Raw genomic sequence first — 10,125 nt, 5'->3', positions numbered from 1 at the left:
GGTGTACATGTGCTTGTTTGAGTTCCTTTGTTCCATTCTTTTGGGTGTATACCTAGGAGTGGAATTGTGAGGTCATACAGTAATGTTCTGTTTAACTTCATACCTAATGTTCAAGCTCACTCGCATCAGCGGTTGGCAATTAGAAGGTTGTTGGCGAGAACTGTCAGTCAGCTGAGAGTCCTATATCCATGAAGAGCGGGTAGTAGGGGATGCCTGCCTCATTTCAAGCTGTGGGAAAGAGGCTTCAAAGGGGCCCCTCAAGCGGCTTTTATTTGTTCCTTGTAAATTGGAGAACATGATACACCTGAGAACTCCAAAGGGCTCCAGGTCGTAGCTGATGGTGTCCCTAACGGCTGCTCGAAGTTGGCCTCCTCTCCTGAGATTGCGAGCACAAAGCATGCGCGGGACCCATGGAGCAGAGAGGGACTTCACATTTAAGAGGGATGGTGTAAGGTTTTATTATATCCTGGTTACAACCACTGCCTTGGAGGGGTGAGGTGCGGAACAAGAGCAAAACCAAGCTGGAGGTTGACTCCTGCATGCAGAGGAGTTGCAGATGGATTCTCAGCAACCAGGAAAAGCAGAGGTGCCTCCTTCCATGCCCGGAGAGGATCCCATCCGCTAGAGGGTGAATTTCCAAAACCATGTATCTCATGACAGTATTACTCAGGTAAGGTCCTACCCCACCTCCCTCCCAGTTATTGTACACCCCCAACCCTGGAGAGGACAGAAACTTCTCTAAGTAACTTGGAATGAGAGCTAGAAGCTCAAGTTGGGAGAGCAGTTAACCAAGCTTCCCATTTCTTCCTCACTGCAGACGTGCAGCCCAGAGCTCCTCAGAAAGACGCTGGAAGGCTTTTTTGTTTTTAAACTTGTGCTGGACAGGACTTATTAAGTTCTGAACTGGAATGCGTTGTTTTCATTCCTGTGAGTGACACACCCAGCCTTGAATTTCATCCAAGGCCTTGGAAGGTAAAAATAAAGTTGTTGATAATTAATTATCTCCTGTTATGGAGTAAATGTTTGCATACCCCAAAATTCATATGTTGAAATCCTGAACCCCAATCTGGTGATATTAGGAGATGGGGTATTTGGGAGGTGACTGGGTCACAAGGATGGAGCCCTCATGAATGGCATTAGTGTTCTTATAGAAGAGACCTCAGAAAATAAATAAATAAATAAAATTTAAAAGGGACCCTAGAGAGATCTCTTGCTCCTTCCATCATATGGGGACACAGCCAGAAGATGGCCGTCTATGAACAGGAAGCAGGCCCCCATTAGACACCGAAATTACCAGTGCATTGATCTTAACACTCCCCAGCCTCTAGAACTTTCAGAAACAGATTTATGCTGTTTATAAGCTTCCCAGTCTATGGTATTTAATTGTGGCAGCCTGAACTGACTCAGACGTATCCCAGAAGTTGTACCTGTTCCAAGTGGTTAAACTTTTGTTACTTACCCTCCTTAAGAACAAAGCTCGTGACTTTCTCTGTATCTGTTGCTTTTGTATCAGAGTCTGGCATGCAGAGACACTGAGTACATGTTCTCTCTTTGTGCGTAAACTCTGTTTACTTCCGCATCATGCACTCCAGCCGGAACTGAGCAAGTAAACACAAGGTTGCTTCACAGCCCTAGGCCTGGAGGCTACTGCAGCAAAGGGTGAGACATTCTGTGCCCTTCCTATGGGGACAGGTAGGGAGTGAATCTTTTACTCTGCCACCTCCTTTGCCCTGTCAGCAGAGACTAACAGAATGGACATTCTGTAGACTGGATAGGAAAATGGAGCTGAAAGTTACTTATCTTGCAAAAATGTCATAATCTCCCCAAAACTAGTAAGCAATTCTCTGTGTCTCTGTCCAAACGCTTGGGACACTAAGGTGGAATATTTTTTTACTCAAAAAAAAAAAAAAAAAAGGTTAAAATGGGAAATCTACCAAATGTGACTTCTCCATACTGATCACCCATTAAGGCAGGGGGTAGACTCTATCACAAATAGTGGTTCTCAAAGTTGAGTGTGCATCAGAATCCTATGGAGGGCTTGCTAAAACAGACTGCTTGCCCTTCCCTCTTGAGTTTCTGAGTCAACAGGGCTGGGTGTGGCCAAATAATTTTCATTTCGGACATATTTCCAGGTGACCCCCCATGCTGCTGGCTGGCAGAACACACTTTAGAACCACTGAGTGAGACATAGGAGATTTGTTGGGATTCAAAATCACTCTGAAATTAACCACCCTAACATTTTCAAGGTGTCTGAAAAATACCCTGAAAATAACTCTTTGCCCACCCTCCTCACTTCTGGCTAAATACTTGAGAGAGGTTTTTCAGGAGTTTCTTGCCCAAATAATTCCAGGCCCTTGCCCTGAAGCCTGCCTCGTTATAATCACTGAGTCCTCTCTGATCTTCATATGACTTCCAGTTCATCTCAAGAATAATGCTGAAATTAGAGAAACTCCACGACATGAAGTCTGGTTCCATGTAATGATGAAAGGCAGACAGGTCTGCCCTAGTGAGGAAGCTCAGGGTTTTCCAAAGCTTTGGGATGAGGAAGCTGCATCCCAAAAGAGGGTCCTCTGAGATGGTTCTCAAGGATACAGCAGAGCCTCTTATCAGGACCTACCTGTTGGTAGGAGGGACAAAAAGGGTCTTCTGGCCTACAGTCTTTTTCAGAGCCTCATCTGGGTGACTTCCTTGCCTTCTACTCACAGAGCTGGTGTGATAAAATACGCATGGGGCTGCCTCCCCCACAGGACCCTCCCCAACCCCTTCTCCCGATCATGGGAACTCAAGTGGAATATAAGAGTGGCACCCAAAGGAGGGACATGAAGAGTCCCACAAGTTCTGTGCTCAGCCTCACAGAGAAGCCTCTATCCATTGAGCAAATTTGTGCCTCTGTTTATAATCAGTGTGGTCCTAAGGCAGTGGGTCTCAATGCTGAATCTTAGAATTCTAGAATCACCAGGGGGAGCTTTCAAAAAATACCCATGCTTGAAACCAGCTCACCCAGACAGGTATCTGTAAAAAAAAAAGACGGGTAGGGAGATTTAAAGAGAAATGGAAGCAAATGTCCACGAAAGGATGTGTAAAATGAAAAATGCTTGCTGTATGCATACGGCAAAAAGTAGAAACAGGAGAATGGAAAAATAAATTGTGGTTAATTACCAGGAAGAGATTGAAGGTGACTTTCTAGAATGCTCAAAATGTATATCTTGATCTGTGTCACACATGTCTGTAGGTATCTGTATCTGTGAAAATAAGCAGATATAGATGTAGATATAGGCATAGATATGGTTTGACTGTGTCCTCACCCAAATGTCAACTTTTTTTTTTTTTTTAGGTGGAGTCTTACTGTATCACTCTGTCGGCCAGGCTGGAGTGCAATGGCATGATCTCGGTTCACTGCAACCTCCGCCTCCAGGGTTCAAGCGATTCTCCTGCCCTAGCCTCCTGAGTAGCTGGGACTACAGGTATAGGCCACCACGCCTGGCTAATTTTTGTATTTTTAGTAGAGACAGTGTTTCACCATGTTGGCCAGGCTGGTCTTGAACTCCTGATCTCAAGCGATCTGCCTGCCTTGGCCTCCCAAAGTGCTGGGATTACAGCTGTGAGCCACCATGCCCAGCCCCAAATCTCATCTTGAATTGTAGCTCCCATAATCCCCATGTGTCATGGAAGGGAGCCAGTGGGAGGTAATTGAATCATGGGGGCGGATTTTTCTTGTGCTGCTCTCATGATAGCAAGTAAGTCTCACAATATCTGATGGTTTTATAAAGGGCAGTTCCCCTCCACTTGCTGTCTTGCCTGCTGCCATGTAAGATGTGCCTTTGTTCTTCCTTTACCTTTTGCCATGATTGTGAGGCCTCCCCAGCCATATGGTACTGTGAGTCTATTAAACCTCTTTTTCTTTATAAATTACCCATCTTGGGTATTTCTTCATAGCAGTATGAAAATGGACTAATACATACATAATACATAATAGCTAATACGTAAGCTACGCTCAAGATTAGCACACTTCTCACACTTCACATAGTTTATGCCTTGATCAACAGAAACAAAGAATGCCAATGCTCAAGCCCTACTTCAGAGATTGTCATTTAATTGAATATTTTCCAAGCTTCCTGCTGATTCTCTTGTGCAATCACTGTTGAGAAACACCGTCTCAGAGCATAAGGTCACCTTGGTCTGGGCCCAAGGTTAGTGAAACAAAAAGAGGCCTTGTAGGCCATCTAAATCTGGCTCGACTCATCAGGGTTTTGCCACGAATTTCCTCTGTACACACATCCTTTGGGGACTGGCAGTGTGCCTGACTGGTCAGGGGTCTTCTCATCGATCTTATTAATTTGTGGCAATGCTCAGCAGAGAGGATCCTGGGATTTGGGCAGGGGCATCCCCGCAGTCCTCAGGTTGTGAGTGCAGTCACTGGTCACAGTGCTTTCAAATGAGAGTAAGGCTCCAGGCTTGGGGGAGAATCCAGCAAGTGGATTCTGAAACTGGCAGAGAAAGGGACCCATGGCAAGAGAGAGACAGGTCTTGCTCTCAGAACCCTCCCACCACGAGAGCACCTGCATTTCCTTTTTTTTTTGAGACGGAGTCCCACTCTGCCACTCTGTTGCCCAGGCTGTAGTGCAGTGGCAAGATCTTGGCCCACTGTAACCTCCACCTCTCAGGTTCAAGCTATTTTCTTGCATTAGCTTCCCTAGTAGCTGGGATTACAGGTACACACCACCATACCCAACTAATTTTGTATTTTTAGTAGAGACTGTGTTTCACCATGTTTGCTAGGCTGGTCTCGAACTCCTGACTTCAGGTGATCCGCCTGCCTCTGCCTCCCAAAATACTGGGATTACAGGTGTGAACCACCATGCCCGGCACACCTGCATTTCTTGTAAAGAGAAGCAGTTCCTGCATTGGGAGAAAATGTGCTAATCTGGATCTGGGGCTGATACTGATTTTGAGAGCCAGTTTGGCCCCCCTTAAAAACACCTGGGGTTTGGGTTGGCAGAAGACAGAACATTTGCCACAACCAGCTTTTTCCTCCTTCTCCTATTTCTCAGCCAGGGCTCAGGGGCTGCTATGCTACCAACTCTTAATTATGATCCTGGATTTGAGGAATTCAGGGGGTGGATTCACCCAGGGTGGGGGAGTTATCAGCAAGCAGGCAGAGGGGAAATACAAGAATTAATAACACAGAATAAATCATAGTTAATTACTGGAAAGAGACGAAAGGCAACTTCAGTGGTTGTATCATCTTATTGGATGGAATTGGAGGGGGAAATTTAATGTAATTGTCACAAACACAAGGCCAAGAAAAAATATTACAAGTTCAGTTCCTTGAACTTTCTGTTTCTAGGAAGTGTGTTGTTCGTTAGCTGTGGGAGAAACACAGTCACAGCTGGCGAAAGCTTTCAGAATTTATGTGCAGACAGAAAATGCTGGAAGTCATGACTGAGTCTTTCTCAATAAGGAAGTGACCTGAAAGAATGTTTGTGAAGAATGTGGAGGGTCAACCAGCACCTGAAAGGCTGGGGAAAGGTGAGGTTTTATGAAGAAGAATTTAGGAAAAGTCTTAGGATTCTCTCTAGCCTCCAGTTAGAAGCAGCAATTTCACCATTGGCAGTTTCAATTAAAAAATATTTGGAGGGTGGATTTCCCAGCTATGATGTTATAAAAATAAGTGAAGGGAAGGAATCAGGAGGAGATAGTTTAACATTGTTAAGAGTTTAGACTCTGAAAAGAAAAAAAAAAAAGAAAGACTGGGTGCAGTGGTTTACACCTATAATCCCAGCACTTTGGGAAGCTGAGGCGGGCGGATCACCTGAGGTCAGGAGTTTGAGACCAGCTAGCCAATATGGTGAAACCCCGTCTCTATTAAAAACACAAAAATTAGCCGAGCGTGGTAGCTCATACATGTAATCTCAGTTGCTCAGGAGGCCGAGGCAGGAGAATTGCTTGAACCTGGGAGGCGGAAGTTGCAGTGAGCCAAGATCTTGCCACTGCACTCCAGCCTGGGCCACAAACCAGAGCAAGACTCCGTCTCAACAATAATAATAATAGTAAAAAAGAGTTTAGGCTCTGGTATATGGCTTGTGGCTGCCTGAGTTTGCTGTTTCCTTGTGCAATTTGCTAGCTGTGCCACCTTAAGCAAGTGATATCACCTTGCTAGAATTTTTACCTTCAATATGGGGCACCCTACTCACAAGCTGGGGTGCAGGGATTTTTAAACAAATAAGATGAACAGAAGAAGCATCTTCTCAGGAAGAACCTGAGGCGGGAGGTGCCACTGGAGAAGATTAATAATTTTTCTGGACTAAAAGAATTTCAGATGCTTCTCTCAAAACCCAAGAAAACCAAGTAAAAATTAATGTTTTTTAAACATGAAAGATCAAAACAGGGACCAGACATAAAGTATTGCTCTGAGACAGGTCTGAAACAATTTATGAGTTAATTTTTCCAAGGTTAAGGATATGCGCAGAAGGAAAAACAGGGAATCACAGACACAGTCTGTGTGGTCTGTGCCTTTCTCCAAAGATGACTCCCAGGACTTCACTATTTAAAGGGGAAAAGTGGCTGGAGGGGAAAGAGGGAGGGTCTGGAAATCCACAAGTTGCAAGGGAAAAGGAGTAGGTAGGGGAATAGTCAATTATGGATTTGTCTCACAATGAGTAAATCAGTGTTTACATAAGATAAGGTGAAAGCAGAGTAGCTGCCTGTGGAGATATTTAACATTTTATCTGTAGCTGTCTGTTTAGGAACAAAAGGAAAGGCAATTTCATGTATGACTCAGCTTTTAGGATTTTTTTTTTTTTCCTTCTGGCAGAGTGAATTGAGGTCCTGAGTTTTAATTTTCCTTTCACAGTATTAAGTAGGGCCATGACCCAACCCTTCTCTGAGGCAGTTTCTCCCACCACTATGGGGACATGTCCTAGGTGGGTGTGACATTCTGAGGGAGTTTGACTCTAGCTCCCCCAAGGAGGGAAGGAGCTGGACTTTTTTTGTTTTTTGAGACGGAGTCTCGCTCTGTTCCTCAGGCTGGAGTGCAGTGGCGTGATCTCGGCTCACTGCAAGCTGCGCCTCCAGGGTTCCCGCCGTTCTCCTGCCTCCGCCTCCCGAGTAACTGGGACTACAGGCGCCCGCCACCACGTCCAGCTAATTTTTTTGTATTTTTTTAGTACAGACGGGGTTTCACCGTGTTAGCCAGGATAGTCTCGATCTCCTGACCTCGTGATCCGCCCGCCTGGGCCTCCCAAAGTGCTAGGATTACAGGCTTGAGCCACTGTGCCCTGCCGGAGCTGGACTTCTTAGTTCCCTTCCCTCTACTCTTCCCCACCAACTTCCCCCTTGGCCACTGTGGAGAATCTTCCTCCCCACACACACATGCACACAGAGGTACTACGGAAGTCCTAGTTTGTGAGAGAGCAGGGACCTTGGAATAAGTCCTTTCCTAAGGTAGGGTCTTAATTTGGTATCTCCCCAGGAGACTGAATGCCTAGAGGGAGGGCGAGGAGACAGCTACAGGCAAGTTGCAATATTTTCTGTACATATCCTGCCTGGAATCAAGATGCCCAGGAAATAGCCGGGCGTGGTGGCTCATATCTGTAATCCTGGCACTTTGGGAGGCCAAAGTGGACTGATCATGAGGCCAGGAATTCAAGACCAGCCTGGCCAACATGGTGAAACCCCGTCTCTACTAATACAAAAATTAGCAGGCGTGGTGGCGCATGCCTGTAGTCCCAGCTACTCAGGAGGCTGAGGCAGGAGAATCGCTTGAACCTGGGAGGAGGCGGAGATTGCCCTGAGCCAAGATTGCGCCACTGAGGGGGAGAAAAAAAAAAAAAAAATCAAAGGCCCAGGAAAGAAGTTCTGGACTTAGAAAGTGGCTGGAGTTTTGTATTTTTTGTATTTTTAGTTGGGATGGGGTTATCACCATGTTGGCCAGGCTGCTCAAACTCCTGACCTCAGGTGATCCACCCACCTCGGCCTCCCAAAGTGCTGGGATTACAGGTGTGAGCCACCGTACCAGGCCAGGGTTCTGCTTTCTATGACCCACCTTAGGGAAGAGGCATTCTAGTTTCTATGGCTAGCCCTGGGGGAGAATGGCACTGAGAGATAGTGATAGTGGCAGGAGAAGGTCAAGAAAAGCTTTTGCTTCTGAGGCCTTCTCTTGGGGGCACTGTTTTCTGAGCCACAATAGGGACATTTAGTGTTTGTATGGAGCTAATTCCCTCCTCTCCATGGAATTAAACACCTGACTAAGGCTGGATGCTATGGCTCACGCTGTAATCCCAGCTCTTTAAGAGGCTGAGACAGGTGGATCACTTGAGCTAAGGAGTTCGAGACCAGTCTGGGCAACATAATGAGACCCTGTCTCTACAAAAAATACAAACATTAGCTGGGCGTGGTGGCGTGCACAGATAGTTCCAGCTACTCAGGAGGCTGAGGCGGGTGGATTGCTTGAGCCTGGGAGGTTGAGGCTGCAGTGAGTTGTGATCGCGCCACTGCACTCCAGCCTGGAAAACAGAGTGAAACCCTGTCTCAAAAAAAAAAAAAAAAAAAAAAACCTATACACACACACCCCACCTGACTATTCTTCTCAAAGCCAAAGGGGAAAGAGGGAGGGCAAAGAACATTTCTTTTTTTTTGTTGAGACAGAGTCTCGCTCTGTCACCCAGGCTAGAGTGCAGTGGCAGGATCTTGACTCACCACAACCTCCACCTCCCAGGTTCAAGTGATTCTCCTCGCCTCAGCCTCCTGAGTAGCTGGGATTACAGGCACGAGCAACCAAGCCCAGCTAATTTTTGTGTTTTTGGTAGACACAGGGTTTCACCATATTGGTCAGGCTGGTCTCGAACTCCTAACCTCAGGTGATCCACCTGCCTTGGCCTCCCAAAGTGCTGGGATTGCCAGTGTACCCAGCAGAACCTTTCTTTTAAAGATGGTACTGTCGGCCTGGAGAGGTAGCTCATACCTGTAATCCCAGGATTTTGGGAGGCCAAGGCAGGTGGATCACCTGAGGTCAGGAGTTCGAGACCAGCCTGACCAATACGGCAAAACTCCATCTCTACTGAAAATATGAAAAGTAGCCAGGCATGGTGGCGCGCACCTGTAATCCCAGTCACTCGGGTGGCTGAGGCAGGAGAATCGCTTGAACCCAGGAATCGGAGGTTGCAGTGAGCCATGATAGTGCCATTGCACTCCGGCCTCGGGAACAAGAGCAAAACTCTACCTCAAAAATAAATAAATAAATAAACAAATAAATAAATAAAATAGTGTCTGCAAGAAGGAGGACTGACACATTTTCCTCCCACTAGATGATTGGTCAGGAGAAAGGAGAGACTTCAGTGGAAACAGAAGAGTATAGAATGGCCAGAAAGAGAAGGTGCAGGGATGATCACCTCACATGGGTGCAGAAAATGCCTGCTGCCTATGTGTCTACAGGCTGAGCTGGGCTAGCAGAGGTAGATGAACTTGGGGCAAAGGGTAAAAAGAAGGGACTCCTGATGCAATGGGGTGGAGGCAGCTTGACCAGGCATCACCATCTTCCCAAGGGACCCCCACCACCACCCACGCTAGCGGGCTGCTTGGGATGAGTCCCTCCTCAGCAGGAGCCCATTGGGGCCACCACGTGTCCATACCAAACCTATAGATGACAAGCCAGGTCAGCATAAATGGCCAAGGGAAGAGACCAAAACTACGCCGTGGCCAGTCACGTAAAGGGCTGTCTGTGCTTCTTCTCCATCCTTCCTACCCCCTTGTCAAAACGAGTTGATGGGTGCTGACGAGTTGATGGGTGCAGCACACCAACATGGCACAAGTATACATGAGTAACAAACCTGCACGTTATGCACATGTACCCTAGAACTTAAAGTATAATAAAAAAAAAAAAAAGAAAAGAAAAATCTGTGTAAACAGAGAAAGAAGAATGTGGGAATGAGCTGCTCCCTCTAGCCTTCAAGGCATCAGTCAAGGCTGTGCTGGGAGGAGGTGGAGCTTGGTAGACTCTGACTTGACTATGAGATGAACTTTGACATTTGAACAGTTCCAAGCTTTACCAACTGAAATGACTGGCTTCAATGTCAGGGAGTGACTGAAAAGTTAGGGAATCCGACTGAGATAGTGTGAGGGCAGCCT

The 10,125-nt window shown here is 46.5% G+C and overlaps 1 long non-coding RNA gene across 2 annotated transcripts; it reads left to right on the top strand.

Annotated features, from left to right (window-relative positions):
• Window positions 1-529: 529 nt before the first annotated feature.
• Window positions 530-3,395, top strand: LOC117098851. 2 transcript variants are annotated; one of them, XR_004443615.1, is made up of 3 exons: window positions 530-670; window positions 818-972; window positions 1,514-1,649. It is a non-coding gene; the product is annotated as an uncharacterized LOC117098851 (long non-coding RNA). The 2 variants fall into 2 exon arrangements; XR_004443614.1 differs by adding an exon at window positions 3,335-3,395 and having other exon boundaries at window positions 615-972; window positions 1,514-1,659.
• The last annotated feature ends 6,730 nt before the right edge of the window (window positions 3,396-10,125 follow it).

Source organism: Trachypithecus francoisi, unplaced genomic scaffold, assembly GCF_009764315.1.
Source record: "Trachypithecus francoisi isolate TF-2019V2 unplaced genomic scaffold, Tfra_2.0 Lachesis_group16, whole genome shotgun sequence".
NCBI lineage: Eukaryota > Metazoa > Chordata > Mammalia > Primates > Cercopithecidae > Trachypithecus > Trachypithecus francoisi.
The sequence above is the reverse complement of the archived record's forward strand: the minus strand, read 5'-3'. Positions and strand labels throughout refer to the sequence as shown.